The sequence below is a fragment of the Pan troglodytes genome, chromosome 4 (assembly GCF_028858775.2).
Source record: "Pan troglodytes isolate AG18354 chromosome 4, NHGRI_mPanTro3-v2.0_pri, whole genome shotgun sequence".
In the NCBI taxonomy this organism is placed as follows: domain Eukaryota; kingdom Metazoa; phylum Chordata; class Mammalia; order Primates; family Hominidae; genus Pan; species Pan troglodytes.
The window spans coordinates 158,462,369-158,489,689 of record NC_072402.2 but is presented as its reverse complement, the minus strand read 5'-3'; the positions used below and the strand labels follow the sequence as shown (position 1 = coordinate 158,489,689).

Below are 27,321 nucleotides of genomic sequence, written 5' to 3'. Positions count from 1 at the left end.
CAGTCTCCACATTCAGGAGGCTGAAGCCATTAGCAACTAACTTTAGGCTGGAAGAAATGGAAAAGAACTCAAGTGCCTTAAGCAGTAGGTATCAGGCTCTCCATGTGAACTTAGCAGTGTCCCTTACCATGCATTTTGAACTTGTCTAAGTCAGGGTTTCTCCCCTTCAGTTCTACTGATGTTTTGTTGGGAGATGACGGGTGGGAAATGTTCTGTGCATTCACCATAGATGTTTAACAATATCGCAGGCATTGTCTCATCTAGATATCGGTAGACTTCCCCAGGTGCGACAACCAAAAATGCCTCTAGACATTGCCAAATGTCCTCTGGGGGACAAAATTGCTTCCAGTTGAGAACCACTGATATAGGTTGGCTTGAAAACAGGCGATGGTTTTAAGTTAGGCGTGTTCTTGATTTTTTCCTCAGGTAATGTCAGCCTACAAATTCTTTACAAATTGGGACAAATCAGGAAGCCCTTAGCCCATCCCCTTGACTACTGTGGAAGAAGGCAGTCATGAGGTGGTCATCTTCCTCAGCTTATGTTAGGCTTTTATGGCCCATCTATATTTTTAGGAAATTGTTTCTCAGCACCTAATGTGAACTGGCATTAACCATTTCCAGAGAGGCAATCTGAAGGGAAAAGTTGTTGCAGAAATCCCTTCAACGTCTCAACCAACACCTCTACAGACACAGCTGGAAGACTGCAGCAGATCAATGGGAACTCTACCATGCTGGCAAACGTTCATCTTGACCATCATGTTTGCTGCCTGCATCCGATAAATATTTCTTGGGAAGATCTTCTTTGCTAGGCATTATGCTAGATGAGGTGGGAGATGCTAAGATGAAGAAGGCATTGTTCCCACCTCCAGAGCTTCCCAATCTGTTTCGAAGAACTGTGTGGGAAGGATCATGTAAACATCTTTTAACTAAGCTCAAAGCCTGAACTTGGAATCCAGGTTTCGATTCTGTCTCATTAACTGGTGAACTTGGGCTTGGCCTGTATATTGCTAGAGGTCCAGGTGAGTGGTTGAGCTCTTCCTAGGCATTGATTTGAGTTAGAACTCCTGTCGTCTTTACCTGGATACCTGATTTGGGGGAGTATGGGTTCAGAAGAACAAAGTAGTCATGCATTTAATACATTTTTATTAAGCACTGCTATGTTCAAGACTGTGCTACTCTGGATATAGGAATGATAAAGCATATTCAATCCATTCCCTCATGGAGTTTGCCATCTAATTGGAAAGATAGACATTAGATGGAATTTGCACAAAATAAATATGTGATTGCCATTTTGTAGTAAGAGCTGCAAAGGAAAAATCAGACATCTCCCAGTCACTCAGCCTGGCTGTAGTCTGAGGCTGAAGGTGATAGGTGATACAAGGAGAGGCTAATGGAGCTGTTTACCTGGAGGACTTCGTGAGAGATGAGCACAAGTAAAGGCACTGCAGGATCAATAAGACAGAGTGGAACAATAAGTTGCAGAGAGGGACAGTATCTGCAGTATTTCTATAAAGTAGCGTCATTTTAGCCCCAGTAGGGTTTGTGTCTTTGGAAGCTTCGTGGACAGAGAATCCGTGTTCACAGAGGACCCTGGCAGCTGGAGTGTTGGATGAATACATCGTTAGTGGATTCCTGGGCCACAGATATCAAGGAGGAGGCCAAAGTTGCATCAGTGTATGTGAAACTCCACAAAGAGCTCCTGAAAATAACTCTAGGAGATTCTGAGGGCTGGCAAGGATTCTACAGCATGTCAAAGGGACCAAGAGCCAGCAAACAGTGCATTACAAACCTATTTAATAAGAAGCAAAAGAAAGACCTGGGTGGAAGGGCCCTGCAGGGCTTCAAATGAAAGGGAAATTTCAAAGCTTCCTGGAAGAGTAGGCCTATACCTCAGCCTTGAAGTATGGATGTTTTAAATGTGTTTCTTAAGCTGATGTCATTTTTCCCAAATCACAGCTAGAAAATACTTTCTGCTCAGACTCAGCAAACACTGAGAAGCAAAGGGGAATGGCCTATCTCTGTGGAATCCAGTGAAGAAAGAAACCAATTATATTAGCCAAATCCCATATAAGTGGAGACTATTAAACAAGATCCAAGATTCTCCCCTGGCAAGAATATACTGCCTATAATTTATCAATCTACAAATATTTATTCAGCATGCACTTTGTACAAAACACTGTAGTTAGAACTCCAGATTATAACCCTAACAATGGCTAACGTTAATGGATCAAATTCCACCTATACCACACTTTAGCTGTTTAACAAAGGACAAGTTTCTGACTTCTCTGCTTTTCAACGGTCACATTTGTAAACTCTTTGCACTTAGTAAATGCTACAGTAATTATTACTATTATCATGATTCTTGTAATCATCATTATAAGCCAGACAGTATTACAGGATTTCATTTAATTTTAATAAGATTGACATTTTTATTATTTCCATTTTATAGATGAGGAAACTGAGGCTTAGAGAGATTAAGCAACTAATCGAAGTTATTTAGCTACTAAGTTGCAGAACCAGGATTTAAACCGAGGTGTGGACTCCAAGTTCATACTTTACTACCCTGAAATGACAGAATTATATAAAATAATGTATATGAAGTACCAGCCAAGATTATGACACTCAATAAATGACAGCCTTTCTTGCTGCTGCTTAGCTTCTGGTGATGGCCGGCTACCCTTGGTGTTCCTTAACTTGCAGACTTGTAACTCCAATGGTGCCCATTTTCCTTCTTAAATGATATGAAGAATATGCAACATTTGGTTCAGTAACTGGCACTGAGTGCTCCAACTCAAAATTCCTTGTTACAACTGGTAAAGACTGAGGTTCAAATTCCTAATCAGGAAACTTTTCATCTTGAGTGGATGAGAACTACGAGTGAATCCATCAGTTTTAAGGAAGAAGGAAAATTATTTTCTCCAGAACTCTAATACACTGAGAACTCTAAATGCTGCCAGGCTGCAGAAAGCTGTGCACTCCAGAACCTTCTAGCTTCTACCCTATTTCCCCATTTGGCCATTCTTCCTCCTAAGTTACCTGTTTTTCCCCAAGTGTCAGGTGCTAGCATTCATGAATGGCAAAATTCAGACTGTAATTGTTCATCTGAATCCAGTCATCCATTGATTTTTAGGTTCATACTGAAGTGGTGTTGAGAATTAGAAGAAACATGCTCTCTCGCCCTCAAATAAGCACTTTTCATACCAATGTCAGCAAAGCAAACATCAGCATTAATTAACAGTGACTTTGAACTGTGTAATGTTTTCCATTAGATCTGAAGAGGGCTAGAAGGAGGAGGACAAGGGACAACACATGGCATCACCAGGTATCTGGGGAAAAGGGAACTAAATTTATAATGCAGAAGTAGACTGCTGCTTGCTTAAAAATAGAAGGGACATGTTTTGAAACCTCAAGTGGTTGATGGTGGAGATGGTTAAATCAGATGACTAATCTCCCAGTGTGCCACGTTGTCCCTGCTCAGAGGGCAGTTACATGGTGGAGGACACTGCAAATGGCACAGACATTGTAACCTTGGAAAGATGTGGGGAAGTGTTCTGAGTCCGAGGACTTCTTTTTACTCATTTGAGACACATTTTTAAAACACAAACCTGAAAAAAAAATCAGCTTTTGATACAGCCTATCACCCTGTGATGGATTTCCATTTCACTAACGATGAAACAGTCTTTTCATGGCTGGGCGTGGTGGCTTAGGCCTGTAATCCCAGTACTTTGGGAAGCCGGGCAGGTGGATCATCTGAGGTCAGGAGTTCAAGACCAGCCTGGCTAACATGGTGAAACCCCATCTCGAATAAAAGTACAAAAATTAGCTGGGCATGGTAGCACATCCCTGCAATCACAGCTACTTGGGAGGCTGAGGCACAAGAATTGCTTGAACCCGGGAGGCAGAGGTTGCAGTGAGCTGAGATCATACCATTGCACTCCAGCCTGGGTGACAGAGTAAGCCTTTGCCTCACAAAAAAAAAAAAAAAAAAAAAAATAGAGAAAAAGTCTTTTCCTTGACCCATGTATTAGTTTCCTAGGGCTGCCATGACACATCACCACATTTTGTGGCTTTAAGCAACAGAAATGTATTTGTTCACAGTTCTGGCAGTTAGAAGTCTGAAATCAGAGTCAGCCGGGCCATTCTCTCTCCGAAGGGTCTAGGAGAGGGGAGCCTTTCTTGCTGCTGCTTAGCTTCTGGTGATGGCCGGCAACCCTCAGTGTTCCTTAGATTGTAGACTTCTAACTCCAACCTCTACCTCTGTCTTCATGGGGCCTTCTTCCCTGTCTGTTTCTGTCTTTGTCTCTGCATCTGTTTTCTCTTCTTGGAAGGTCACAAGTCATTGGGTTAGGGCCCACTCTACTCCAGTATAATTTCATCTTAACTACATCTGTGAAGACGCTATTTCTAAATAAGGTTATATTTGGTCATTCCATGTGGACTTGAATTTTAGGAAGACGTTTTCCAACCCAATATAACCCCCTTCCCTTCCCCAACTTCACCAGCTGAGCTCTAGCCACAGTGGAGTCCCCTCAGTTCTCTGAACATGTCAAACTCTCTTTCCCACCTTAGTCCCTTTGAACTTCCAAGTCCTCTCTGTCTAGAAATGCACCCTCCCCCTCCCCCACCTCCTCAGCTCTTGGCTTGACTGGATCCTTCTCACCCTTCAAGTCTTGGTTTAAATGTCACCACCTCAAAGAAACCTTCCCTTGCCCACCTTATCTAAGCTCCTTGTTTTCATTATCTCTTCTCCATTTCCACACTTGTTTCTTTTCTCTTTTTTTTTCTTCTTTTTCTTTTCTTTTCTTTGTATGACAGGGTCTTGGTATGTTGCTCAGGCTGGTCTCGAACTCCTGGGCTCAAGCGATTCTCCTGCCTCAGTCTCCCAAGTAGCTCAGATGACAGGCATGTGTCACCATGCACAGCTTCTTTTCTTGTATTTAGCATCAAATTTAGTACCATGTTAATGCTTTCTCTCTCTCTGTGTGTTTGTGTTTGTGCATTTTCTTAGCTTTCTCATTAAAATGTAGGTTTGAACACCAGCAGTTCCACTAGTTTGTTCCCTCCTAGTTTGTTCACACAGCATCTTATACAGTCCCTCTACTAAATGAATAGTTGTTTAGTAAAACAAAAAGATTTGAGTATCTGTTATATGAAAGGCCAAATGCTAGGCACTTAGGGAACATGGAATATAAAAAATATAGCCCCTACTTTCAAAGTACTTAGACTGGAGGCAAGATCGGCGGTGGAAACAAATCATTCTGAGATGTGATGTAAGTTCAAGAAGAGAGAGACTGAAAAAGTGCTGCAGGAGCAACTCACAATAAACAATTTAGCAAAGCTAGTGGTCTCGGGAGTGGAGGAACACAGGTGGGGATAAACTTGCAAAGCTGCTTTCAGAGCAAAAGGGAGCTGGTACTGATGCAAAAAGTGAGAGTAATTCGTTGTGCATGCATCCATAGGTAACCTCCAGGGCCCTTGCTGTATCTGTGGGCTGGACACAGTGGAGCCACGTGCAGTGGGTATCTGAGCCCAGCTGTTGTAGCAGGCAAGGCAATCGGGGAAGATGCAGCCAAGGATGCCTTTCCCAGCCAGGGGTTCCTGGGCCCTGGTTCCTCCACAGGCTTTGAAACTAGATGTGATTAGTGAGTTCTGAAACCCCCTGACAACTCAGGGGGAGATTTTGCTGTCCACCCTTGGGTGCCCCCAAGCAGCTGGGACAGATTGTATGTGGAAGTTTTCTCTAGATTCCTGCCTCCTTCCCTACAGTTCCCACCCTAAGAAGATTGCCGTTTAAGCTCCAGGTTAAAGAAAATCCTGATATTCCTGGGGCAAACTGCACTCAATTTGTTTCTCTAACAGACAGCTGGCTTGGAAGAGCCACCTTTTCTCCCTTTCCTCCCCCTCCTCTGGATTCCCTTCTTGTCCTCCAAGTGCAGGTGGGAGGTACCTGTGTGAGGAGTCCACTCTCAAGATCCTCCCTTCCCGTAAGAGTCTATAATAGACAAGACGTCAGAGGGGAAGGGAATCAGTTGTGGTGCAACAAATATTAAAAGGAAACTTTTCTCTGCAATTTGCTGATTAGAATCAAATGCCCTCCTGGAGGAATGAGATCCTTTGGAAGGGCACGACCAGCTTGTAAATGTGTAGCAAGACAATACTACCGCTGGGGGTCCTAGGGATGTGATGGGCCTTGTACCCTGAATGCATCTGGGAAGGAACTCATTTAGAAGGCACTGTTTTTGAAGGTTGAGAGATAGAATACAAAGAAAGTGCTTAGCACAGTGGCTGCTACTTGCACACAACCAGTTACTGTCAGCTACTGTTACCCTTCCTACTACTATTATCAATATTAATGTTTTCACAACGTTCGTAGTAAGTGGAACTCTCCATAGCTTCTTGGACAAGATTGAGCCCTTTTTAAATACTTGCTGATGTATTGGCTAAAGGGACTTGGAGAGGGTGATGGAGACAAGGAAGATGTGGATAGCTGGAAAAGAGAGTTCTCAGCGAAAGAGGGAGAAGTAGTGGTGGCCATGGAGAATGGAATGTGAATGGTAAATTCTTAAGAATGCTTTGTGGTATGATATACATAAGGGTGTCCTCCATATCTGTTTTTACTCTAAATATACATCAATTGTTAAAGTTCTTAGAGTTGGTGTGGTGAGGTCACTAAATGTGGTGACAGTAAAGCCTGGCCTCAACATGGGGTCTGAACTCAGGGGGCAGAATGACCCCCAGTCACACCTGTAGTACAAGTGAGGACTGTGTTTATTTTCTAGGGCTGCCATATAAATTACCACAAACTTGTTGGCTAAAACAACAGAAATTCATTCTCTTACATTTCTGCTTGCCAGAAGTCTAAAATCTCACAGAGCCATGCTTCCTCTGGGGGCTGTAGGGGAGAATCCATTATTTGACTCTTCTAGCTTCTGGTGGCTGCTGGCATTCCTTGAGTTGTGACCACATCACATCAGTCTCTGTTTCTGTGGTCGCGTTGCCTTTTACTGGATCTCAAATCTCCCTCTGCCTTTCTCTTATAAGGACACTTGTCATTGGATTTAGGACCCACCTGAATAATCTAGGATGATCCTCTCAACTCAAAAGCCCGAAGTTAATCACATCTGCAAAGACCCTTTTCCCAAATTAAAAAAAAAAAAATTCATAGGTTCCAAAGATTGGCACATGGACATATCTCTTTAGGGGCCACTATTCTCACCCCTATTCATTGTGACTATCCTGGAGCTCAGAAATAAGTGAATTGCTGCAAGTCTCAGTGCTAGAAAACAAAGGGGCCAGGTACAGAAACCTTAGGACAGAGATGGGAAATGACTTACCCAAGAGAGCACAGTAGACACCAATCTGAGTCAAGACTTCTCTCTTCTCCAGTCTTCAATGGTTTTACCCGTATGCATGATAATGTGGGAATTTCCTATAATGTTGGGAAGATATTCTTGTCTAGGTAGCTGTGAAACTTTAAGAAAGATATTTTGCAATTGAGATATCCTGTTTGAGACTCAGCTCAAGATATTCTTTTTCTTTTGATTAAGGATTTTTTTTGAAAAGATGGTTTGTAAAAAGATAAATGAAATAGCTTATGTACCATACCAATGCTGAAATGGAAGGATAATTTCCATTTACCATGGACCTCCAACCTTACAGTCAGTGAGAAGCATTTATCTTTTTACACATTCTTTCACTTATTCATTCAACAAATATTAAGGGTACTCTGCCAGGCAGTGTGCATAGTGCTGGGGAGACAATAAATAAATGAGACAAATGCATTTCTTGCATTTGTGGAATATAATACAATATGGAGGAAACAGACAACAACAATAACAATAAAGAGTGCTATTTTGAAATTTGGAAATTGCTATTAATGAAATAAACATTGTGCTATGAGAGAGTATATTGGCAATGATACTACTTTAAGTAGAGGAATAAGAAAAGGTCTGTGAAATTTAGATGAGACTTGAAGGAATCCATTGGGCAAAGAGGCTGGAGAAGGCATTTCATTCCAAACAAAATGCCTTAAGAGGCAAGGAGTTTGATGTTTTTAGAATAGTCAGAAGACCCACAAAGCCAGAACTTAGAACTGGGTGGGAAAAGTGAGGCTTCCTCTATTGCAAAAAGGCTTCCTCCATGTGCCAAAATGTACCACCACAGTTTACTCCAGGATTATCTCATCCCAGCCCAGTGATGACAAATCAAAGAACTTCTATCTTCTCCTGTTTTCTAAATTCTAAATCCCTAAAAAGACTTTGATTGGCTTTGGTTTAAGTCAAGTGACTTCACTTGAAACAATCACTGTGGCCAGAGGAATGCAGCTCTAAGAAAAGCCGGACCTGGATCGCCTACCTTCCTCTGTGGTCAGCAGCCCCATCAGAATCACATGATTGGAGCAGCAGGAAATCAGTTGTCCAGAGGAAAGAAGGGATGCAGGACAGACAAGGCAGTAAGCATTCACCATCCTGCTCAAAATGCAGCAATTCATTAACTGCTCCCCTGATCCTTACAAGCAGCGACATTGTCTGTCTAATTCATTACTGTGTTCCTCATGCTGAGGACAGTTCCTAGGACATATTAGCTCCTCAAAAACTGTCAATTATATGTGTGGGATACATTAAAAGAATGACATTTTATTACCATCAAAAAATTACAGTCACATGTCAATGACAGGGAACATTCTGAGAAATATGTTTTTAGACAATTTATCCTGTACTAACATCACAGAGTGTACTTACACAAACCTAGATGGTATAGTTTACTAGACACCTAGGCTATATATTACAGCATAGTGCTCCTAGGCTACAAGCCTGTACAGCATGTTCCTCTATTGAATACTGTAGGTAATTGTAAGACAATGGTATTTGTGCATCTAAATACAGAAAAAATACAGTGAAAAGATACTATGAAAAACATTTTTAATGGTACACTTGCATTAGGGTGCTTACCATGAATGGAGCTTACAAGACTAGAAATTGCTCCGGGTGAGTCAGTGAATGAGTGGTGAGCGAATGTGAAGGCCTAGAACATTACTGTGTACTACTGTTGACTTTATAAATACCATACACTTAGGCTACACTAAGTTTATAAACAAATAAAGTAATTGCAATACAATGTGACAGCCATGATGTCGGCGCTAGGTGACAGAAATTTTTCACTCCATTGTAACCTTACAGGACTACCATCACATACACAATCCATTGTTGATCAAGATGTTATTTAGCGTATGACTGTATTTACAATATAAATACTTCATAATGGATAGTTAAATTCTGTTACACCACACAATTGTTGAAGAGTATTGGTCTACAGAGTGGAAATACTAATGCTTAAGCTGCATAACTTGCCAGGCTTCTCTGATAATTAAGTGCTATTCGATTGTAAAAGGCTTTGGAACATATTAAAATAAAAATACATACAGACACAAGGCATTTTATTGTTAATAGTCAGCTAGGAAATGAATGCTCAGCAGAATTGCCTAAATAGGCTCCTAAAGGGTATGGCCAAAAAAAAAAAAAAAAAAAAAATGAAACTTTGAAGAGAAAGTTTCAAATGGCAAAAAATACTTAGACAGCAAAAAGACAATTTTCTAAAATGATGGGTTTGAGAAGAATGAATCAGCAATAAATATTGGTGCAAAACATTATTTAAGAAGTCTGAACATACTCCCGATTAAAAATATTTTCAAGAGTGACTCCAGCAGAAATAATAAAATGCTAGGCACAAACCTGTTGCCTTAGCCCTCCTGGCTAAGCAGGATGCAAGAGCCTGACCCACACCTGCATCAAGTGCTCTGAAGTGCTTTGACAGCATGGCATGTGTGTGTTCAGTTGAGTGTTTTAGGTCATGTCATTTTAGGGTTAACGTCACCCTCCTGGAAAAGGACAGGTAGAAAGGAAGCCAGACTTTGACCCACAGGCCAAGAGTGACCAATTACATTGATCATGTGGATGAATTGAGGCACAGGTAAACTGCCACCCTGGAGACTAAGTAAGCAGCTTAGAAGAGAGAGTGTGTGTATCCTCACATCCAAAGGTGGGTAGGCAATCTAGGGCAAGTAGACAGCTGCAGGTATTCCTGAGTCACAAGCTGGCTGGTTGGCTCTGCCATCCTTGACATGTGGCTTCCATCTCTGGGTCCAAGGTGACTGCTGTACTGTTTTCAGCCAAGAGAAAAGAAGTGGGGGAAAGAGTCCTGGCAAGTAGAATTGTCTTCAGAGAGGTGACTCAGAACCTGCAAATACCACGCCTGCTCATATTCCAGTGGCCCTAACATAGTCACATGGTTCCATGTAACCACAAAAGAGACTTGACTCTGAAGTCTCTAGCTGCACAACCAATGTACCCAGATAACACTTAGATCCAGGAAGGGGGTTTATTTCTAAAATAAAAGGAACAATATGGATACTGGGGAACAAGATCACATTCTCTGATATGTCACGCATATATTGAGTTCATGCTGTGTTTGAGGCATTGTGGGAAATACAACTGTGAATAAAAGGATGGCCTGCATTCCAGAAGGCAGTAAATACGCTCACATACAGTAGCAATGCCCACATAAAATGGAGTGTGACAAGGGGTACATAGAACCCTGTTAATGAAAGTTTAGGGAGGGGGGGATTTATTTCCTCTGAGTAGAATTTAGGAAAACTTATTGGAGGAGGTAAGATTTGAAATGGGCCCTTAACACTGCATAGGACTAAGGTAGACTGGAAATTGGAGTTAGGAGAAAGGACTGTAAAGAGGGAGAGAAGAGCCTTTGGTCAGTGGGAAGGGAAAAGCATCCCAGCTAGAGTCATTTTCATAGCTGTGGCCCTTTGAGAACCATCCAGTAATCCCACAAAAATGACCACACGAAGGCTGATACTGTCAGTTTTCTCTCCAAGTCCATTCTCTTATTTCCTTAGTGGTAAGAATCCTAACTTTTAGTTGAGTGTATTGTCCTCCTTAGCCTTCTATAGAGCTATATGTGATCCCATGACCAAGTTTTGGCCAATGAGGTAGAAGTGCAAGTATCATAAACAGCTACTGAGAAGTATTCCTAAGGCAACAGCTTCCTTTGCACTTTCTTCATCCTGCTGCCTGTAATTGAGGTGTGATGGCTAGAGCTCTGATAGCCATTTTGGATCAGAAGAATAAGCACTAACCCTGGAAGTAACAGCAGAAAGTCAGAATCATCCTCCTTTCCTGGTGACATCATAGAACCACCATGGTGGAAGGCCCTGGACTGCCTATCTCCAGACTTGTTTGAAGCAAAAAGGATGACTTTAGGTGTTTAAGTCACTGTCATTTTGGGTTTTCTGCCATGTTTAATGACACCAATTCCTACTGAGCACAGGCAGGTTTCAAGCCGCACTTGCTCCTAGATCACACTTACCAATGAACAGAGATTCAACCAATAGTCAGCATATTAATTTCCTATTGCTGCCCTAACATATTACCACAAACTTAGAAGCTAAAAACAACACAACTTTATTTATCTTACAGTTCTGTAAGTCAGAAGTCCAGCATGGGTCCTACTAGACTCAAATCAAGATGTTAGCAAAGTTGTGCTCCCTTCTAGAGGTGCTAGGGGAAAATTTGTATTCTTTCTTACTTAGGTTGTTGGATGAATTTTGTTCCTTGCAGTTGTAGGACTGCAGGCCCATATATCCTTTCTTGCTTTCACCTGAGGTCTATTCCCAGCTTTTAGATGCTGCCCAGGTTCCTTGGCTCACGACCCCCTTCCTCCATCTTCAAACAAACAACAGTGGGTCCAGTCTCTCTCACTTTAGATCTCTCCTACTGCTTCTTTCATCATCGTGCAACTCATCAGCCCTTCTGCCTGCCTCTTTCACCTGAAAGGACTCATGTGATTACACTGGGCCAACCCAGATGATCCAGCATCATCTCCGAATCTTAAACTCTGTAACCTTAATTCCACTTGCAAAGTTCCCTTTGCCATGTGATGTAACATATTCCCCAGGTCTGGGGATTAGGACATGGGCATCTTCAGGGAGCCATTATTCTGCCAGAGAATACAAGGTTCTCTTGGAAACCTCATCCTTTTGTCAACTTATGATCTTGTTTCAACTGTCCTCCTCATTTACAGGTGCAATAACACAAAGGGTAATTTCTCCTTGATACTTATATGTAGCCCTGACAGTCAGGACTCCTACCCAGTTCTAATTCTCAGGAATAAAGCAGTGTCTTTGAGCGATACCTCATATATCTTGGGAGTTGTGCACCAACTCATAAAAGACACCTAATAGATGTTTCAGGGGTTAGGTTTAAGGCAGAATTTGGTGACTTCTGGGAGTAGTTTTCTCAGGTAGATGTAAACTGGGAACCAGGGTTAAGATGAGGGTTTCTCTCTAACTTTCCTCAAAGCCAGACCTAAAATAGCCTAAGCAACACTGAAAAATTACTTAGGTTTCTTGAGTGGGTTGCAAAGAACAACTTCTTTACAGACTTTTTTCAAGTTGCAATTGAGGATAGGATTGGAAAATACATGTATCATACCCAAGGCAGTAATTTCAGAGAGAAGAGAAAAGATAAAACAAATGTCCTTTAAAGAAAATAAGGTGACAGGGTACCATCCAAATTGTCTGGGTGGTACTAGGCAAAGGTCAGCCAATAAGTAGTCCTCTGGGGGATCAACTTGGAGATTAACTCTGGCCTCATTGTACTTTCTCCTTTGTGCACTGTAGAGGAGGGAAGCGCTTCAGTGTTAGGTCCCTGGGACAGAAGCTCGAAGAGGATAAGGAATTTGCCTATTTTGTTTTCTTTACACCCAATCTTCAGAATACTCAGCAAACATATACAGTATTTGCATGAATGAATGAATACATTGTTGATTGAATGACTGCTTGATTGGTTAACAGATACCTAAGTCCTCCTTTGGTTCCCCATCCCCAACCCCCTGCTGGGCTATATTGCCTAGAAGTTAAACCTTGTGCTTTAGAATCAGACATGAACCTAGGTCTCACCTCCACTGTCTATTCTGCCAATGTGTTCCCTGGGAACTTCCTTGAGTCTGTTTCCCGTCTGTAATCTGTAGCCAATAATTATGCTTGGCATTGTGAAATTTCATCAAGATAATAGATGCAAAGTGCTTAGCACAGTGCCTAGCAGTACAGTCATGTGCCACAAAATGACATTTCGGTCAACAGCAGACCACAGATACAATAGTGGTCCCATAAGATTTTACTACCATATTTTTATTGTACCTTATCTATGTTTTTATTGTAACTTTTCTATGTTTAGATACACAAATACTTACTATTTTGTTACAATGACCTACAGTATTTAGTAAAGTAACATGCTGTACAGGTTTGTAGCCTAGTCACAGTAGGTTAGACCATACAGCCTAGGCGTAGAGTAGGCTTTACCATCTGGGTTTGTGTAAGTTCACTCTATGGTGTTTACACAATAAAAAAATCACCTAATGATGCATTTCTCAGAACATATCCCTTGTTGCATGGCTGTACTCAAATTTGTTAGCACTTAATGTTAGTTCAAACCCACTTCTACTGCTAAAGGGGTCTCCCGGTGATGGTCAAACTGAATTCCCAGCCTACATACCTCTACTTGAATCAATTGGCCTGTCTCACCAGCATTTCATCCACATGTATGTGTGCATGTACATGAGGGTGTGTGCACTCATGTATGCATGCACATAAATATCAAGGGGCCAAAGTAAATGTAAATGCTATCTTCTCCATGAAGCCAACTATTGAGGCCCTAGTCAGAATTCATCTCTTCACTTTAGAATTCTTAAATGTCGATTAAGCCATCTTTGTGTGTATCACATACCGATGCCTAGCACAGTGTCTGGCATAATATAGAAACCTAACTGTTTCTATATTCATCTGCTCATTCATTTTGGATGAATGAGTGGATGGATGGATGGCGGATGGATAGAAAGTTAACTTACTTATGTTCTCTGGCAGCTCCACAGGGATTTATTTATCTTTAGGCACACAACTAGTCAGCACAGTGCCTTACCCACTGTAGCTATTCACTAAATAGTGATTGGATGGTGATAAAGGAGAAGAAAAATTAGAAAACCAAGACCAATCCCCACCTGGAATCATTCTCCTTTCAGGGCATTCTGTTGAAAGGAGTTATTGAGAAGAGAGGCAGGGAGTTGACAGCCACCCTCTGGACTCTCTCCCAGGGCCTTTTTAGAACAGGAAAGTTAATTATGGAACCAGATTAACAGTTTCTTTTTTGATACAGCCAAAGTAAAACCAGCAGGATGCAATTTAGCTCTTCCCCACTTTCCAGATAGCAGCAAATTTTCATACAAAACAAAGAGACACTTGAATTGCAAATTACTTAGAGACTCAGCTAGCAACCCCAGCAGAAGAATATTTCTACTTTCAAAATCCGCTGTTGCCTTTTTAGGTTTAACCATGTAGTGGGACCTTCACAAAGGCCTGGGCGTCTTGCTGTTTCAACTGTTGGCCAAGTGGGGAGGAGGAGCAATTCATTAAGGTTTACTGGAATGTCCCAGGGTGAGCTTTTTGCTCAGAACATTTTCCTCTTCTCCAGACTGTCTGTCTCTAACTCTCAGAGCACCAGGCTCCACTCACAGAATGAGGGCTAAAGGGTTTCTAGACGTCATCTCACTGGAGAGTAGGAAAAGCAAATGCCTATAATGGCAAGGGGAACGTAACAAATAAAACAGGTGGTGAAGGTGAATGTATGACCTCTAGGAAGTAGATGAGGACGGGGCAAAACTTTACCCCATCTAACCATCACTGGACCATTGGTGATTGTTGCTAGACAGTTCCAAGAAGTCTGTAATCTGGATTGTTAATTGAAACGTTCTTCTTAGCTGTTGGCATCTAATTAATAAGGGGGAATAATACCGTCTGTTAGCTGGATACGGCCTATGGGGCCACCAGTTTATAACTTCTGATCTAGCACACATGGCTTCCTTATTTGATAGACAGGGAAACCAAGGTCAAGAGACAGAAATAAAAGTATAAAAGATCACAGAGTGTCCCAATCTTCTGACACCTCCTCCAGTGCCTAGCTGATTCCACCATACAGCCTCCCCAAATTCCTGCCGCAGGACACAGGGAAGCTTTATTTTCACAAGAGCATTTATTAACTTATTTTTCTGATTTAAATAAATAATTCCTATTTTCTACAGAGGACTTGGAAGATTTAACAAGGATAAGAGAAAATTAAAAAGTCACACAGCAGCGCCATTTTATTTATGGAGGAACTGGAGGCTAAGATGGAAACCTGGCTGGACCCAGGCTGCTTCCAGACACGGCCACTGGAGGGCAAGGTGGCATCTCAGTTGTCTTAGCCAACAATAACAGGTTGTAGGAAGGTTAGGGCAGGGGTTGAAAACACAGCCAGGTATGTGGCAGAAGTGAGTAAAGGAGGACAGATGAGGAAATACGGTGAACGAAGTAAATGTGCCCTGCCTGAACCCTGTAGACACCACTCAGATTCAGCTTGTGTCCTTGTGTGGGAATGCAAATAATGTTGACAGCCTTTTGGAATTTTTTTATGTGAATCTTGAAATCTAACCTTTTTAAGTAAAAATTTTCAATGTGTGAATGTAGTTCAAATAATGTGTGTGTGTGTGTGTGTGTGTGTTTGTGTGTCTGTGTCAAAACCCTTCAAGGAGCAGGATTTGGGCTATGGACTTTCTTTTTGTGAACTCTGTTTAGTGACTCACTGAGAATGAACTGGGCCCTAGGCAGGTCAGTCAGCTGGGTGGAGAGTTTGTTTGTGATTAGTCACAGGCCACCAGAGAGCTGTCATGCAGATGACCAAAATCAGGAGGACAAGACTGAGGAGGCCGAGGCTGTCCATTGACTTAGTTCAGCTGTCCCCTGGAGAGTGAGGGCTTCAACAAGAACCAGGCTGCATCTTGGACAGACCCTATAGGGAGATCTTCTGCCCAAATCTAAAGCACCTACCGTGGCCTTTTATAGAGTATGTGTGTGTGCATATGCATGTGAATAATCTTTACCTTGCTAAAATAATATAGATTATCTCCCTTGGTAGCCTTGTGGAAGACAACTTCATTGTCTCCAAAGTGGAAATGTTTAAAGTCAGTAAAGTTAGCAATGAATGTGTCAACTCTTTCCTGTAATGAGTTACTGTAATGAATTCCTGAAAGAGTTAGGCAGTAGAATGGAATGGAGGGAGCCGTTGAATAGGAGTCTTGAATTTTCCCACCCTGCCCTCTCTCTTGAGCTTCTATTTCATACTCTATGAAGTGAAAATTATGATACCTGCCCTGTTTTCTATATTGGTGAGGATTTTTTTAAAAAGAAAAACAGAAAACCCAATGGCTTAAGAAAACAATAAAAACTAGCCTAAGCAGAGAAGGGTATGTATAGTTCACACAACTGAAAAGTTCAATCATAGTTAAATCTGGGGGTCCAAATAACATCAAAGCTAGGTACCTCTCGCTCAAAACTGCAGTCTTGATTTCCCATGTTGGCTTCCAGCAGCTCTAGGTCTCCATCTTCATCATTGCAAACACAGTAGAAAGAGACCTTCTACTACATTTTCAACACAAGTTTCAGAACTGACTTTCATTGGTCTGAAATCCCATATCCATTCTGAAACCAGTCAATGTGACAAAAAAGATGAAATGCACTGAGTGGCTGGACCAGCACACATTTCATGGAGCAATTAGGCATTTAGCTGAGGATCTCTGGGACCATAATTTGCATTCTGTATGGTGGCAGATAAAGTAGCAGACCTGATTCCCTGGCAGAAATAAAATGTTTCTACTGAAACAACTTCCTGGGAATCTATTCCACTTGCTCTATAAAGTGTGTCTAAAGCTAAAGCCATCCAGTTAAAGAGAAAAGGGCAAAATACTTGATTATTGCTGATACTAAAATGAGATTGTACATTTTGTATTTCTTTTCTGTCCTGTGTCATGCAGGCTTCCTTTGACAAGAGAATCAGAACCGACTGGTGACATTTGTTTCAATGAAAGCAACAGTGTGAAGAGTAAGTAGTTTTTCCTATTATTCATCTCATTCAGTGGAGATAATGAACTCCTCTCCACTGCCAAGATGAGAAACTACCATTTCTTACACATGGACACAAAGATGAGAACAATAAACACTGAGACTTCAAAAAGGAGGGAAGGAGAAAGAGGAGCAAGACTTGAAATCTACCTATCAGGTACTATCTTTACTTCTTGGGCAGTGGGGTCATTAGAAGCCCAAACCTCAGCATCACTCAGTATACCCATGAAATAAACTTGCACATGTACCCTCTGAGTCTAAATTTAAAAAAACAAAACAAAACAAAACAAAAAAAACACCACCGCTATCTCTTCCTCCAACCCAGTAAAATAAACATCAGCTGATCTGGTATGTCAGATGCCAAGTAAATGGTTTAAACTTTCTCCATTGTATATATTCCCCAGACAACATAGGACCTGTCAAATTATATATCACTTAAGATGTGCTATTGGCTGCAAGTAACAGAAAGTACAGATTCAAGGTGGCTTAAATAACAAGAAAAAAGTTGTTGGCCCTCATAAGAAGTCCCAAGGTAAGAGAGGTCCATAGATTGTCAATGGAGTAAATCAGTAATATTACCAAGACTTGGATTATGACCTCTTCAGTGGGCTGTCTCTTTCATCAGTCTCCAGCAAACTTCCTCTCACATTTATTGGCCAGAAATGTGTTACACACCCTTGCCTAAACCAGTCCTTAGCAAAGCAAATGGAACCACCACGATTGGTTTAGAATAACTGTTAGTCCCTTCTTGATGTTAAGAATGGGACTCACATTCCCTGAACTACATGGTTGTGTGGAGAAAAGGGGATATATAAACAAAACTAAAATCTTATTAGAAAGAAAAAAGGAAGAAAGAATAGTGATTGTAAAGGCACTCAATAGTATCTACTATAAGATGATACTATGAAAATCTCAGCAGTGTTTCCTCTAAGAGGAAAGCTTATAAAGGTACTCAAGTTCCAAGACCTCATATACTCCATCATGGCAGAGAAAGCAGGCACCAGCCTTGGCTAACCTCCCCTCTAGTCATGGGTAAAATGAAAGAAATACTTAGACTCTAGATATAAAACCCAAGGCATTATCGTTATACCATATGCAGACTGTTTCTCCAATTTGCATAATTATAAACTCCCCCTCAAAGAGTAAACATCACTGCCAACTTAAAAACAACAACAACAACTACAAATAGCATTAAATATGCATTGCTAATTTGACTTTCTAATTTGTCTGGGCTCTTCACAAAGATGTGCATAACTCCGCAGATACCAAGTGCTTAAGAAAATCCTCCACCTGCCTGAAAAAGCATCAACAGGAAAAGAAAAGCTAAAAATTAGTTTTTTAGATAAGAATTTGAGTTGTTGCCTGAAAATTACCTGCAGGAGTTCATTCTATTAAAAAGGACTCTCAAATTCATTGTCCCAAGCATTGCTTACCACCATTCAAGTATAGGCAATTGCTTTGTGCAGCCAAAAGAAGATAATTTTGCAAGATCTCACCATTCAGTTTTAAGAGTCTCCTGTGAGCTGTGTATGGCCTTATATTTGGTCATTTATAGGAAATAATCCAAGAGTTTCAGAAAGACTTTTCTGTCCCAAAATCTGTCTTTTATTGATCTGCCTCAAAGATCCACACCACTTGGGCTTCGAAGCTTCGAGCTATAGTACAAATATGCTACCTGGCCAAGGTGGATTAAGCTATTATTATTTTCCTCAATTTCAGTTCCCTGATGAGCCGCGATGATAAGTGGGACACAGGATGTGTATATGCATAGAGGCAAGTCCTTCTGCAAGAATGGCCATAATCAAAAAATGAAAAAACAATAAACGTTGGCTTGGAGGCGGTGAACAGGGAACACTTCTACACTGCTTGTGGGAAGGTAAACTAGTACAACCACTATGGAAAACAGTGTGGAGATTCCTTAAAGAACTAAAAGTAGAACTACCATTTGGTCCAGCAATCCCACTACTAGGTATCTACCCACAGGAAAAGAAGTCATTATACAAAAAAGATACTTGCACACACGTTTATAGCAGCACAATTTGCAATTGCAAAATCATGGAACCAACCCAAATGCCCATCAATCAGTGAGTGGATGAAGAAACTGTGGTGTGTGTGTGTGTGTGTGTGTGTGTATATATCATATATATATGATATATATATCAACCATATATATCACCCATATATGTATTGTATATATATGATATATATATCGATCATATATATGATGGAATATATATATCACATATATGATGGAATACTACTCAGCTATAAAAAGGAATGAATTAACAGCATTTGCAGTGACCTGGATGACACTGGAGACTATTATTCTAAGTGAAGTAACTCAGGAATTGGAAACCAAACATCGTATGTTCTCACTGATATGTGGGAGCTAAGCTATGAGGACACGAAGGCATAAGAATGACACAATGGACTTTGGGGACTTGGGGTGAAGAGTGGAAGGGGGACGAGGGATAAAAGACTACAAATATGGTGCAGTGTATACTGCTTGGGTGATGGGTGCACCAAAATCTCACAAATCACCACTAAAGAACTTATGTAACCAAACTGTACCACAATAACTTATGGAAAAGAATAAAAAACTTCCTTTGAATTAAAAAGTCCTCCTGGAAGAGGTATACAACTTACATGTGTATATGTAATTTGTAATATATGTGTATATATACTTCTATATAATGGAAATACCTGTTATGTATAAACACATAACACATATGAATACAATGTTACATAGTGAGATCCTTTTATACAAGCTATTCTCAAACCCGCTTTGTGAACTCAATATTATAGACATCTTTCCTTTGTAGTTTGTGTGTGTGTATGTACATGTCATTTTTTGCCATTGATTAGTATTGCACCTCAGGAATTAATGATAATTTCTTTACTCAATCCTCTTTTAAACTATACCTGTCATTCTTAGCTATATCGTCACTATTTTTAATTACATCAAAACATTCTTGTGCACAGAGATATTTCTCTGCACATATTGCTGTCTCTTTAGTAAGCTCCTTGAAGAGTCATTGCCAGGTCAGGGATGGGAGAGAAGAACCATAGAGGACTAGAATATTGATACTGCCTAATCCCTTCTGGGGGCTCAGATACGCCTGTGAGGCTGGGCTCCTAAAGTGTGAGTGTGTGTGTGTGTGTGTGTGTGTGTATGGAGGAAGAAAATGGGAACAAAGTGCAATAAATGTAAACTTTGCTGATGCCACATTTTTACACCGATTTGTCACAGAACAATAAGAAAACTGCTGTTATTGCAGACAACCGTTAGATTTGTTTTAGTGTTTACTTCAGCAACGTCTCTCTGTGCCTTGTCTAAACTGTAAACTCCCTGTGGGCAGGAGCCAGTTCTGGTGGTTGTTGCTGTTACTGACCAATATATACCAAGTGTTTAATATATTTATATTACTGCGTTTCAACATTTTTTGGTGAAAGAGTGAATAAATTATATAGAAAATATTTCCTGAAGGGAAGAGATTTGCAAGAAACTTCCTAAAGAGTGGCATTTCTAGGGAATCTATTATCTTCCCAATCTCCTTACTCAACCCCCAGTATCTCTTTTGTATATGATACTTTCTATCCCACAACAATTGAAATGTAGAACCATACAATTTCAGGCATTACTCTACTGTTTTAAGGCAAAAAATAATTCTGCCTCAGAAAGTATTGTATAAGGAGCAGGTTGTAGTAAATGGACCATCCTTGTCAGTCAAGAGTTTATCTTTAATGTAAACCACTCAACCCTGGCCTCAAGGTCAACCTATTTTTATGGCCAGCATTTGATTTATTTTTATATTTTACTTCCATTTTTAAACAAGATAGGTTGCTGTGCAATTATGAAAATTAAAGTAGGAATAAACTTGGATATGTGACTTTATACTGAATTCTATAGATTGCAAAATGGATGGGTTCTGTTATGTTGTGCCAGTATGAGTTGCTCCAAAACCCACTGGAAAATGAAATATTTTTTCTCTTTCCATAAATGATATTTATTTGCCTTTTCTATTTCCAAAGATGTTTTCTGTCATATCATTCAGGATCTTACCTAAGTTTCTTGAATTCTTGTCATCCTTCCCAGAGCAGCAAGGGTGGTTTTCAATTTCCCTAACTCACTTAATGTCTGTCTGGAGTTCTGTGCCCACCAAAAGAGCTAACTGAACAAACACCCTGTACCCATCACAAACCGACACCACCACAGGCTCCTGGACGTAGAGCAGCATTGACCTAAAAATCTTTCAAACATCCCCAAGGCAAAAGGGCGATTGCTATTTTTGCTATTTGGCAATTCAAAGTGAGATCTGCAGACCAGCAGCATCCACAGCACCTACTACCTCCTTAGAAATGCAGAATTCTAGGCCTCACCCAGACCATCCTACTGAGTCCAAATATACATCTTCTCAAGATCCCCATGTATTTCATATGCATGTTATGGACCTAAAGGACAATTCCTTGTGGTCATTCACCTGGATTTCTTCTCATTTTCGAGAGATCTTTCTGCTTTAACCAACAAAATGAAGCACATAAATACTAAGAGTACATTATTTAAATAGCCCACACTATTATTGTACTGGGCAAAGAACACATTTCATACTGAGTTGAAGGATATGTTCCCTATTTCAAAACAACAGTTTACTCCTTTGACAATTTCATCATTTTCATAGCAACTTCCCCTCCATTCCTTCATTTGTTCAAAATGGCAGCCCTTAAGATATAAACATGCTATTACTTTTATGCATTGAATTTAGATAAATATAACACATGTAACACATTTACTATGAAATCAAAGGAAAAAGCCTCCCTAGAATGTAGTGCAGTAAAATCTGTAGTCACTTTAATGATGCCATCACAATTTATAGACCTGAGTAGATCATGAATTCTAAACAATTGCTGGAATCTAAAAGTATCTATTGAAATTAAGAATAAATTCTCTTGTGGGTGAGTAGGAAAAGTTTCAGGAGTGTTCAGTTCAGGAATCCAGTTATTACACAGTACACTGGGGTAAAGGGGGAAAAATGTTCCTGGAAATAACCCCAATGAGATGCACAGATAGAAGTGAAGTTGTTAGTGTGATCAAAGGAGATTTAATAACTATTTTTAAGTCTGGAAACTATTTTCTAGATGTTTAAGTCTGAACACACTACCTTAGAGTTTTGTATGTGGTTAATCTCAACTGCCTGCATTTCTGAAACAAATGCATTTTTAGTATTGTGATTAAATGATGCTATTGTATAAAAAAGAATAAATTATGTTCTATGAAATCACCAAAAAACATGTATATTTCTATGGCAACCCTATAAAAAGGCTAAATCACGGTTTAAAAAGAGAAATAAGGTGAGCTTCCGTGCTCCCAGCTTCTACTTCTAGGCTTATCTCCTCCATTCTCTTAAGGTTTCCAGTACTCTCAGTCTCTCTCACCCTCCTCTAGAGGAAAATCTATTCTTGAAATGAAATGTCAGCCATTTATATTTTGTATACATTCAAAGATTTGTTCTAATAATTAGCAGTACTATCTCTCACCGTGAAAGAAAGAATTTGTCTCCCATTAAAGGAATATTACATATTAGAGTAAAGAGATGATAAGTACTGACTAGATTAGAATTGGTTTTATCTGAACAGTTGATAGCTTCCTGGACTTCAGTGTTAGTATTCTGAGACTGCATCTGGATTCACCAGGAGAAAATATTTTGTGATCAGTGATGTCTACCATGTGTATGAGATAAGGACATAGCCATACATCTGCTATGTAATATTCCATACCACAGCTTTTACTGAGCTTTTATACAGCATCCATTGTTAAGTACTTGCAAGCTACCTTATTTGTCTATCGATGTACCTTATTTGTCTGTCGATGAATATCAAATTATCTCCCCTAAATTAACTGCCTTAAAAGAATAATACACATTATCTTACAGTTTCTATGGGTCAGGAATCTTTGAGCAGCTTACCTGAGTTCTCTGTCTCAGGGGTTTCCTACAAGGACACAATCAAGGTATTAGCCAAGACTGCAGGCCCATCTGAAGGCTCATCTGGGGAAGGATCCACTTCCAAGCTCACTGACATGGTGGTTAATCACACTCAGTTCCTCCAAGGCTGTTGCACAGAGGGTCTCATTTCCTCACTGGCCATTGTCCAGAGACTCCCCTCAGTTTCTTGCCAGCTTGCCCTCTCCTTTAGGGCATATACACAAGAAGAGTAAGAGAGACGGTTAGCAAGAGGAAACTCACAGTCTTTTGTAACCTAATTATAGAAGAGACATCCCATCACTTTTGCCTAATATGTTCACTGATGTAAGTCACTGTATCTACTCAAGGCCAGAGGAAGACACGAGGGTGTAAATCTTAGGGGGTAGGAATCAGTGGGAGCCATTCTGAATATTTAGGTTGATTTAAATCTTTTCCTTTTATATACAATGCTGCAATAAGTATATCCTCTAGAGAATTGTTTTGAAAAGTACTTGGCTTTCACTACTGGTGTTTAGTAGCCTTTTTCCGATTATGTAAAAACCACAAAGTCACTGCTAGGGCCAGGTTGGGGATAGTGACATTAATAACAGGAACACATAACCAGCTTCTGCACACCTCCTATGTAATTCTCTGATCATTCTCCCTTTGCTTCAATGCTGCACAGACTTTATTCCATTCCCTCTTCACCATGGTCACTCTTAAGACGCCTACTACTATTATCCCATTTTTACAAGTGATGAACTAGACATAGAAGCAGAATCACTCACTCAGGGTAGCACAGCTAATAAGGAACAGAGCTTGGATTTAGACACAAATCCACCTGACTTTAACACTGGTGTTATTGCCACTGTGCCTTTTGCCTCTCTGGAATTAGTCGATAAAGTGGTCTTCTAAATATTTTGACAATGTACCCCTATTAGCAATAACTTTTCAGAATATGCCCTTACTATGTGTATATGTATTTATAACATATCTGTAATTTTAAAAAAGTAAATATTTTTGGATAAAAGTGATTATGAATAGAAGTTATTTTATTCACACCACAGTGGATTGTCTTGCCCAGAGCTGATGCTCTCTGGATGTGACATCCTCTGGTCCATGACTTCCTAGATGACAATCAAGAGGGCTTATGGGATAGAGTTGGATGCTTCTGCTGCCCAGATACTTAAAAAAGAGGGGAAAAACTGACTTTCAGCCTCTTCTTTGCTCTATTATGAGTTTTTGAAGAAATACTGAATGAGTCCTACTCATTCAGTTTGGACAACTTCTTCCTTTCACTTTGTGTCATCAAATCTCTTAAGGAAGGATATTGTAGGATTGGAGCAGTCTTTCTTCCACCCTTGGAGCTGTGGTCTCCACTGTGGGAGAAAATAAAATGCTTTTAAATGCTGCCACCTCGTTGGGATTGAGTGAAGGAGGAAAGTTCAGATGCTGTTTCCAAGTGAAGTTTTATACTTTATGAAGAACTATTTATTATGGCTTTAAAATTATTTATGTGTTTACTTTAGATAATACGTGGACATGGTAAAAAGCATGTTTAATGCATTATGAATATTTACTGAAAATTAAGCTTTCTGTAGAGCCTGTCTACAGCCTCTCTACTTTTCTCCCCTAAAGCAACCACTTTGTATGTGTGTATCCTTCCAGTGAGAGTCTATATCCATACAAATTCACATGTGGATGCCCCTTATTTTTTTATAACCTAAGTGATATACCCAGTCTCTGTAGGTGGTTTTCTTCACCTGTTACTTCTTAGAGATTGTGTTATATTAGTATACACAACCATTACTTATTCTTCTTAATGGCCACATAATATTGTATAGTAGAAATGTACCAAAATTTATGTAACAGCTCCTTATAGATGAATATTTAGGTTGATTTAAATCTTTTCCTTTTATATACAATGCTGCAATAAGTATATCCTCTAGAGAATTGTTTCGAAAAATACTTGGCTTTCACTGGTGGTGTTTAGTAGCTTTTTGCTGATTATATAAAAACCACATAGTCACTGCTGGAGCCAGGTTGGGGATAGTGACATTAATAACAGGAACATATAGCCAGCTTCTGTACACATCTGGTGTGATTCTCTGATTATTCTCACTTTGCTTCAATAATTGGTATCTTAGCTGAACAAGCCCCACAATGCTACCATGAGAGAAAGGTACTTGTATTATGTGACTTTGCTGGAAGACTAGAGAAATTAATGCTCCATCTTCCATCTTTGGATTTCCCAGTGCAGCTGTGGGAAGCAAGTGTAGGAACTCTTCCATGGACTGGCTAGCAGGATTTATCTATTAATAGGAGGGTAGGGCAGCCTTGAGCAGTGATAGCACAGTGTAGTAAGGACAGCATCAGCTTCAGGTCAACATATTTAACTTGTGTGGGCAGTTCCCCAAACCAAGATACTGTCACCAGAAAATGGAGCAGTGGATGCTGGCCTGGCACAAGCCATGGGTGCCCACTTTAGGGGTTGTTCATGCAGACCCTTCATCAGAGACCCTTCATTGCCATCCCTTCCATAGCTCTGAATATCCTTGTTACTCTGGTCGTCTTTCCTCACTGGGATTAGATGACCTCAAAGATCCTATCCCTCTCAAACTTTCCCCCAACTTTATAATTTGCCATCACATCAGGGAGGCAGGGTCTGGCTCAGGCACCTGCCTTTAAGTTGTTTTATCCCCATTTGCCAGATCACTCAGAGCTCCCCAAAAGTGTCAACCTACTCTTTCCCTTGCCTTCCTGGTTGGCTGCCTGTGGAAATTACTAGCAAGTGTCCGACTAAAATCATTCTGAAGACGTGTGTTTGCTTCAATTTTTAAATCAGTATGCTGGCCAGGGTGTCAAAAACACACAGAGAAATCTCAGCCTCTGAGTTCTGACTGGGCTTTTTCAAGTATGGACATATTGTTATAAGCATAGAGATGACTGGGCTGACTGAACCTTTCCTTTGGGCCAAGTGTCACAGGAAAAACTTACTAATAACAAAAGCAGTAGCAGAGGCTACATTTTGAGTTCCTGCTTTATCCCAGAGTCTGTATGAGGCATAGAGCATCCACAGAGTATGGGACCAGTCTAACTGGTTGGAAACCTCATCTCTATCACTCAGTAGCTGTGTCAACCTGGTACATTTCTTGCCCTCTGTAAATATCAGTTACACCAGCTACAAAACAGAGCAGTAATTGCACCTACCTCACAGGGCTGCTGTGAAAAATCAGACAATGTAGCCCCTGGGACATACCTAGCCAGTGCCTGGCATATAGTAAGCACACAGTACCAGCTGACTAATTTTATAGCTGTTCCTGAAAGATTTTCTCCTCATTTCATAAATGTACAAACTCAGAATCCAAGAAGGTAAATAACTTGCCCAAGACCAAAAGTAGCAGAACTGGGACTTGAACTTAGGTCATCTGCCTCATTAATTCTTCAAATATTTATGGGTGCCTCCTATGTTCCAAGCACTGAGGATAGGGAAATAAGTGAGCAAGGCACAATCCTGGCCCCCATGGAGTTTACAGCCTGATATACCATCAAATCCCTTGACATGCCTGCCATCCATTCCCTTCATAAAGCTGCCCCAGGACAGCTAGTTAAAATGTCCCTGAATACTCCTGACAGTAACCACAATAGCTAATATTTATAGGATACTAGTGGGTGCTCATTTAATCTCTCCAAAAGCCCTGTGAGGCAGCTACAATGATTATCTCCTTTTTACTGGTTAAAAATCTGAAGCTTAGGCAGAGGCAGGTGGATCATGAGGTCAGGAGATCAAGACCATCCTGGCTAACACGGTGAAACCCCGTCTCTACTAAAAATACAAAAAATTAGCCGGGCATGGTGGCGGGTGCCTGTAGTCCCAGCTACTTGGGAGGTTGAGGCAGAAGAATGGCGTGAACCCAGGAGGCGGAGCTTGCAGCGAGCCGAGATCGCGCCACTGCACTCCAGCCTGGGCAACAGAGCGAGACTCCATCTCAAAAAAAAAAAAAAAAATCTGAAACTTGCAGAAAGCAGAATGAGTTCTTGAACCCATGTAGCTAGTAAGTGGTGGAGCTTGGATTTGAACCCAGGCAACATGCAAGAATAGTTCACTACGTTGTTTAAAGGAGTCAAGCTGACTTGAGACTGGGATTGGAGCTAGAACAAAAAGTTATGTCAGTGCTGTAGTCCATATCCAATCACATATAAGGTGCATCTTATTTTTCTGTGCCCTGTGCTCCTATAGTAATCCTCAGAGGTTAAAAAACATATATACTAGGAAGGACTTTCAGCTGTGAAAACAAAACAAAGAAAGCAGGCACTATCAAATTAAAATCAGGCAGTGGGACTTTGACTAAATCTGCCTTC

General features: G+C 40.5%; 1 protein-coding gene across 5 annotated transcripts in view; it reads left to right on the top strand.

Moving 5' to 3' along the window:
• Positions 1-27,321, top strand: part of ATP10B (ATPase phospholipid transporting 10B (putative)) — a 360,087-nt gene that overhangs the window by 126,507 nt on the left and 206,259 nt on the right. For 2 of the 5 annotated variants that reach the window (XM_016954150.4, XM_001137552.8), the window contains exon 2: positions 16,912-16,979. The gene's annotated coding sequence lies outside the window, so the exon portion shown is untranslated. Of the gene's footprint in view, positions 1-16,911; positions 17,157-18,718; positions 18,876-27,321 lie in introns of all 5 variants that reach the window. The other 3 variants (XM_054685268.2, XM_054685267.2, XM_054685266.2) reach the window with 3 other exon arrangements.